Source organism: Haliotis cracherodii, unplaced genomic scaffold (assembly GCF_022045235.1).
Source record: "Haliotis cracherodii isolate W230 unplaced genomic scaffold, xgHalCrac1.p SCAF_13, whole genome shotgun sequence".
NCBI classification, from domain to species: domain Eukaryota; kingdom Metazoa; phylum Mollusca; class Gastropoda; order Lepetellida; family Haliotidae; genus Haliotis; species Haliotis cracherodii.
This window is the reverse complement of record NW_027266268.1, coordinates 5,586,859-5,594,457: the sequence shown is the minus strand read 5'-3', so window position 1 is coordinate 5,594,457 and position 7,599 is coordinate 5,586,859.

The window sequence follows — 7,599 nt, the reverse complement described above, 5'->3', positions numbered from 1 at the left end:
GTGTGTCTCCCCCCCCCCCCCCCCCCCCCCCCCCTCCCCCCAGCTTAATGCTGATGGTTGGAGGATATCCTAGAAACTACAGACCAACTGACATGTGTTACTTACAATAAATACATAACCCATATACATATATCACATCGGTGCATTTCTTATTTCATCTTTATTTCCTCAAAGATATTTTGATGAACATATAAGTTAACCCACAATCACAGATACAAATAATTTCGAGACTTTGTACTTACAACATAAATTCAAAGGGCTTTAGCTGCTGTCATCTGGGCCTTGGTGTTGAAATCATGGATTAAGTACCATGAAGATCCGGATAAGAATTTGGTTAACCAACACATTCTTGTGAGAGGCGACTAACTGGTCGGATGGTAAAATAACTGGAATATCGCTGTGTGCGGCGTTAAAACAACAAACAAACAGGATGGATCCATTTCGGGAAGATCCGGGGTAGAGAATAGGTCTTCAGCAACCCATACTTGCCGAAAGAGGCGACTATACTTGTCGCAGGAGGCGACTAACGGGATCGGGAGGTCATAAGACCGAGTTCAAATGTTGGAATCAACATTCGTAGTATTTGACGTTTTTGACAAAATGTTTGTATTTTCACTTTACATTAACTGGAAAAGAAGCATTGTTTTTCAACATTCAAAGAATCCTGTGTTTAGGTTTTCGCCTTGGCAGCTCATTCTGTTCCCTAACATTTAGTCATGAGCATTCAGTCATGAACATGTGAATCTCCGCTATGTCCAGTGACATTTTGCATTTCTTCAAATGCATTGGTATAGATCACTGATCCGCTTAAAACTGGGCTATGGCTCCATCATCTGTGGTGGGGCCTGTACAAGTAAACTGAATCTGACTGATTCTGTACATCATCAGTGACTGGAGCGCCAAAATTCGGTGTCTAAAATTAACAACGTTTGAGGTACAATATTATCGATCATCGATCAGCTCTTTCTACGAAGAATTCAAGCGATGTTATACGACTCTTGCTCAAATGTTCTTTGTTCGAGGTTACAACATTTAAAGCCTCTGTTAAACTTTAAAAACATTTTGTAGTAGACATGTAGCGGACGTGTTTTTTTCGGGTGGAAAATTGACTTGCTTTTGCATGCGTTTGTTACGGGTGCCTCCGGAGGTACAGGATACGCTCACCTCTTTGCGAACACCTGGAATTATCAGTATTGGAAAGTAATTCTTGAACACCTGCTTATGATAAAATTGGGCCCTACTTTTAGCATAAATTTCTTATGGATGCGGAAAGGGTTTCGTTGCTTTTACTTGCTAGATACCCCCGAAGGGGGTGGAAGTAGGGTAAACATGTTTTCTTTCTGAGAAGATATGTAGTTCCTAATCATTCAAAGTATTTTCAAATAATTGCCAGTGGCTAAAGTGGTGGGGACCGCCTCATTGGTCAAGTGGATTGAGCGTCCGCCCGGATAGCGGAAGGCCGGGGGTTCGATCCCCGGTCGCGTCATACCAAAAGCACAGCTGACCTGACGTTGGTTGCTGGTGATCTGTTGCCCAAGATCTATTTTGCGTTGTGTGATTGCAGACTACTTTGACATATAGATCTGTGATAAGTGGTTATTTATTAACTATTCGTTGCGGGAATAACTTGACATACAAAGACTCAAGTGACCCATGTGCAGTGACATTAAAAACGGTCTTCAGCGATAATTATCATTTCGATGTTTAATCGTCTTCCTCGCAGATGTATTATTCATATTTGTGTGACTCAAGTCAACCAAGTCAATGAGCCTGACCGGCCGATCCCGTTAGTCGCCTTTGTCAAGCATTGTTGCCAATTATGGCAAGCATGGGTTGCTGAAGCCCTATTCTACCCCGGATCATCACGGGTCGCCGTCATATAGTTGAATATTGCTGAGTGCCGCGTTAAATAATTATTATATAATTATTGATAAAAATGTAACCGATATGCATGGACGTTTGAACATAACATATCAGACGGTTGCAAACTATTGGCGTTGTATTTATTCAGAGCCGTGGACAACTTGAAATTGTATTTAGTAAGGCTAAATTAAATTAAGTTATGTATTTTAAAATATAGATATTTTAAGTGCAAATCTTGATACATTATTGAATTTATCAAAAGTTTATAGATTGAAATAGAGATTACTACACTAATGGCGGTTACGCACCATTAGATACGTTTTGAAATAGTGAGTTGTAAGATCAAATATTACAGGCGGTAATCTGTTTTTGACGCTCCTTTAAATCGCACCATTTTAGCATCGAATCGATGCATATTTTGTTTATTATCATGATCGCAGAGGCGCATTTATACATAGCACAACGCCATGAGTGACCAGATCCGGCTTACTGCTTACTACCTATACCTAGTGTGACCCTCTATGAAAGCACTTCACCAATATCTGTGGATTATCAAGGCAATAATGATAATGCCAACGAGATAAGACCTAAAAACATTTATTAAACCATAAAGTTTCGTCACAGACGTAGGTGAATTCGACTGAAGCGCATCAATGAAGGAAAATCAGAAAAGCACTTCGTCCTAATCTGACTTTACGTCATCGCCATGGAATAAAGGAGACAGAAAAATGTTCAGAGGAGACTCGGCTCCACAGAAGCAGCGATAACAAAACACCATGACAAAAGATACAGAGCCGATGTCGCGGTATAAATCCACCCCTGTACACACTCGGCCTCATGGGAGTTGGTATTGGCTGACCCGCCCCATAGGCTAATTTTTTGCCCCTTCCGGTCCCGAGGCAAGGGAGTTAACTCACTATGAACGTTTTGTTTTCACTGGAAACAATTTTTGTCTTTACCATAAGCAGTAGTCTGTATCAGCGGTGTAATACCTTTGTATTAATGACAAAACTCGAGCTCAATACGAGCCATCTTTACTTCGGCCATGTGACGGTAAGTGGATCATGGAACATGGCCATATGGATGTGGTGAGGTGGGGTGAAATTTGGGTTTAACGTCGCGTCCAAGATTATTGCACTTATATAGCGACGTGCATGCACGTGTGTGCGTGTGTGGCTGCTTCTCGCCCCTTCCGGTCATCTTCCCGAGGCAAGGGAGTTAACTCACTATGAAAGTTTTGTTTTCACTGGAAATTTTTTTTTGTCTTTACCATAAGCAGTATTCTATATCAGCGGTGTAATACCTTTGTATTAATGACAAAACTCGAGCTCAGTACGAGCCATCTTCACTTCGGCCATGTGACGGTAAGTACAAAAACTTGGTCCGGCAATCTGAAATCAACAATACATATAAAACTCGAATCTGTAAACGAAACAGGATCCATTACAAGCGGAATGGCTTGTTTATAGGTATAAGCACACATGCAGCCGTCTTCGCGGTATTTCGTGATTCTATTTCAAGGACTATAGGTTCCTTTCCTGGTAACATTGTCCTTTGTACTATTTCGACTATTACCAGAAGCCTGTGTTTATGAATGGAGCTGCTGGAATATTGCTGGAAATAAAGAGAACACTATTCCAGCAACATCACGGCGGGGGACACCAGAAATTGGCTTCACACATTGTACCCATGTTGAGAATCGAACCCGTGTGTTCGGCGTGATGAGCTTAATATGGGAGAAAAGATCGAAGTGATGCAGGTCTTAGACGTTTACCACTTCGGTGAAACCCAAGAGCACGGGTATGGTGCTGACAAACCTAGAAACATAATCGGGGCGAACCGGCATTCGAACCCACAATCATAGGTTTCTGGCGTGCCCAAGGGACTCAACTCTGTACACCGAATCGCGGCGCCTTTGACGACTGGGCCACCCGTGCCCCCTCTTAATATAAAACAGATGAGGCGGTTTCACTGGTTTCTTTTATTTGTAGTTCATTGATAAAGAATTTACTATTTGGCCGTTATTAAACGCTATCAGAATTATCATCGCTATATTTGAAGTTGAACCTCATGGCCAATTTTCCATTTTTTTAAATTCGAGCAGACATTCCGATTCATATGCCCCCAAAAATAGATCAGCAAGGATCGGAATATAGCTGGTGTCCATAGGTGCGCCTACTTTGTGCCTATTTGTCCTTTATCATTCAAAACTGTCTCCCACAGGAGATATCGCTTGGGTGAGAGCATGGTAACCAATGACGTCACAATGGTCTGCAAAGCATTGTGATGCAATTTCATCGCAGCAATATCCACATTGTAGATATCGCTAAATCTCACCAAAACATCACGCAGCTGCATATCTACAATGTAGATATCGTTGCAATGAAATTGCATCACAATCCGATCCCGTTTGTCCCCTCTCACGACAAGCATAGTCGCCCTTTACGGCAAGCATTGGTTGCTGAAGACCTGTTCCACCCCGGATCTTCACGGGTCAAATGTTAATGAGGACGTCCCATGCAGGTCCCATGTAGGAGTACACATGATCTAGACTACAAGTTGTCCGACTTCATTTTGGTGGAAGCCTCAGTGGCAGAGGAGTTAGATTGCTGACTTTGTATGCTTGCGAATACAAATTGTACTTGTACACTAAGAAAGGGTAACCCTAAACATGTCTTAGCAAAATTATAATAACGTACTTCGAATTTCGAGAATTATTTTAATTTGGTTCCGTCCCAAAACTGGGTACAGTGAAAAATTTAGTGAACTTGTGCTTAGATTTGCCAAATGTAAAAACTGTTGCCATGGAACAGTCACAGACAACACTATTAGATTATCGATTTCGTTGTCCGCATTTCAATGTGACTATGGCACTCCATAAACAAAAGCGAAATGTGCTTCATCAGACATTATATGCAAGATACGACTTGACCAAAGAACTTTTTTTTATGTGGAAATATATAATAGTAAGTGGTGCTTAACGTTTGTTTCAGTGTTATACAAAGTAATGTGTTTTCTACAAAATGTAATGACATAATCGATTTTTGTTTCTGCATTTCAATGTGAGTATGGCACTCTATAAATAAAAGCGAAATTTGTTTCATCACATAATGTGTTTTCAATGTTATACTAAGTTCTGTGGTTTATACGAAATGTAAGTCGCCAGGATGTTAGTGAACCTGGATGTGGTGAGGTGGTGTGAAATGGGGTTTAACGTCGCCTCCAAGATTATTGCACTTATATAGCGACGTGCATGCACGTGTGTGCGTGTGTGGCTGCCTGTACTAGTCCGGACTGATGCCGATTTATAGTGCTAGCCCACTGAGATACCATGCCGCAGTTTAACATGAATACCCCACTCAGACACAGTGTACTGACTCCGAGCCTACCGGTCCTTGTTTTAGCCCCTTTATGCCGAGCGCCAGACAGGGTAACAACAAGTACCATCTTTTAACGTCTTTTGGTATGACGCGGCCGTGGATCGAACCCCGGACCTTTCGCTCTCCGGGCGGACACTCTACCACTGGACCACGGATGCGGTGCCTTATGGGTGTGAAATAGATGGAAAATGATAATGTTTTCATGATAACAACCTAATTTGGTTTTGGTTCTGATATGTGTCGATTCCCAAATTGAAACATTTTAACCCAGAAATCTGGACGTGAAAGAAGTTAGCGTGAAACCAACAACCAACCAACAAATGGTATACAATCATTGTATTACAAAATTAACTATGTTTACAAATCAATACAAATTTCTACACAGCAATTACAGCAATTACAATGCCAGTATACAAAGGAGTGGTAGTGGTGATATAAAAGAGTTCAGAGATAATAAATATTCACCAACCCATAACAGTGGTCAAGCTACCAAGATAGGCCCTGGCTTGGACCAATGGGGTGAAAAGTGATCTCCACACGAAAAGCTGGTCTTGATGTAATGTCAGATGAAATGTCCAGCACTTTCCACGCAGTACTTGACCAGTCTGCTTTGGAATTGAACTGTGTGTATCGGTCACAAAGGCGGCAAATGGTGCTGTGGTCAATGTTGAAGTGGCGTGCAACAGAAGACTGCGATTCACCTATTTGGATACGCCCTATGGCGATGTTCCGATTGGCAGCGCTTAGTCTCGTCATTTTCGAAATTGAAAAATGTTGACAATTGAATGACAAATTATTGGCACATGCTTGCCTTTTCATGACCACTACCACGAGTTACGAATGCCATAACTTGCACGTGCATTTTGCTTTACTGTTTTCCTCCATGACATTGTTGAACAAGTGTGAAAACGGGCCCAGTCGTGTAAGGCGCCGCGATTCGCTGTGCAGAGTTGCGTCCCTTGGGCACGCCCGAACCTATGATTGTGGGCTCGAATCCCGGTTCGCCCCGATTATGTTTCTAGGTGTGTCAGCACCATACCCGTGCTCGTGGGTTTCACCGAAATGGTAAACGTCTGAGACCTGCATCACCTCGGGCTTTCCTCCTACATTAACCTGACACGCCGTGATATAACTGGAATACTGTTGAAAGAGGCGTTAAAAACTCACTCACTCATAACGCATCCCTCAATATGAAAGTTACAGATCACTGCTGGGGAATACAACAGTAGATTTGGATATTAATGCTATAGTCGGTAATAGACATTTTCACGTATTTGGTAACCTTCACCCATGATTATTTGCTCAAAGAGTTGCAGAGTTGCGTCCCTTAAGCGTGCTAGAATCCTGTTATCATAGGCACGAATCTTTGGTCGTTGATTCCACCAACGGCTTAAACATCTAAGTCCTGCATCACTTCTGGTTTCCTAACACATCAAAGATACACGCAGGGATATAACTGAAATACTGTTTATTTATATATAAAAATACAGTTCAATAAGGCAATAAGTAAATATTCCTAAATGCTTAGATATATGATAAGGCGCCACGAGTCCTACATTTACGTTTAATCTTAAGCGTGACACTTTCTTTATTGTATTGGGCGGTACAGGTGGCCCAGAAATATCCGGTGACGTAATACGTCCTGTGCCAGGATCCGCTGATGTTTGGTTCGAATCCCAGTTTTGATGTGTGGTGCATCAATGCCATTGTCGTGGGAATATATGCTCGTTCTCGACCTGATTATGTTTCTTGGTTTGTCAGTACCAGCCCGCGCTCGGCGATAAATGTCCATCACTTCGGGCTTTTCTCCACATTAAGCTCACGTGCTGTGACATAACTAACATTTTCCAGAGCAGTTTAACGCCAAACCCATTCACCCTTAGTTTGCCGGAGTATTGCATTTCTCCACGATGGGGATCACGTTCACAGAACACAGAGCATCATTATCACTCTGGTCAATGGATTGTATTCAAAGGCGGATCCAGCATTTTTAACAGGGATGGGTCCAAAATATCACCATCCTCTCTTTTTTTCTGATTACAGCATACTACATTAAATTTTTTAAAAGGAAAGTGCGGGGGGGGGGGGGGGGGGGGGGGGTGGGGGGGGCTATTGATTTTAATGTCAGCTCCTAGGAGCCTTGGGGAAATCCCACACTTCCAGGAAACGGTGACCCACCCATGCATCTCCTCTCCGCGACCTACATGTACGTTGCTTAACAACACCTGGTTTGTGACATGTGCGCTGTAAACAGGACCACGTGTGTCCACGACACCAGGAACCTATCCCTTCTGTGACATGACAGTTATTTAATAAAAACAAAAATATTTTCAAAAAGAGAAGTTTATTCTAAATA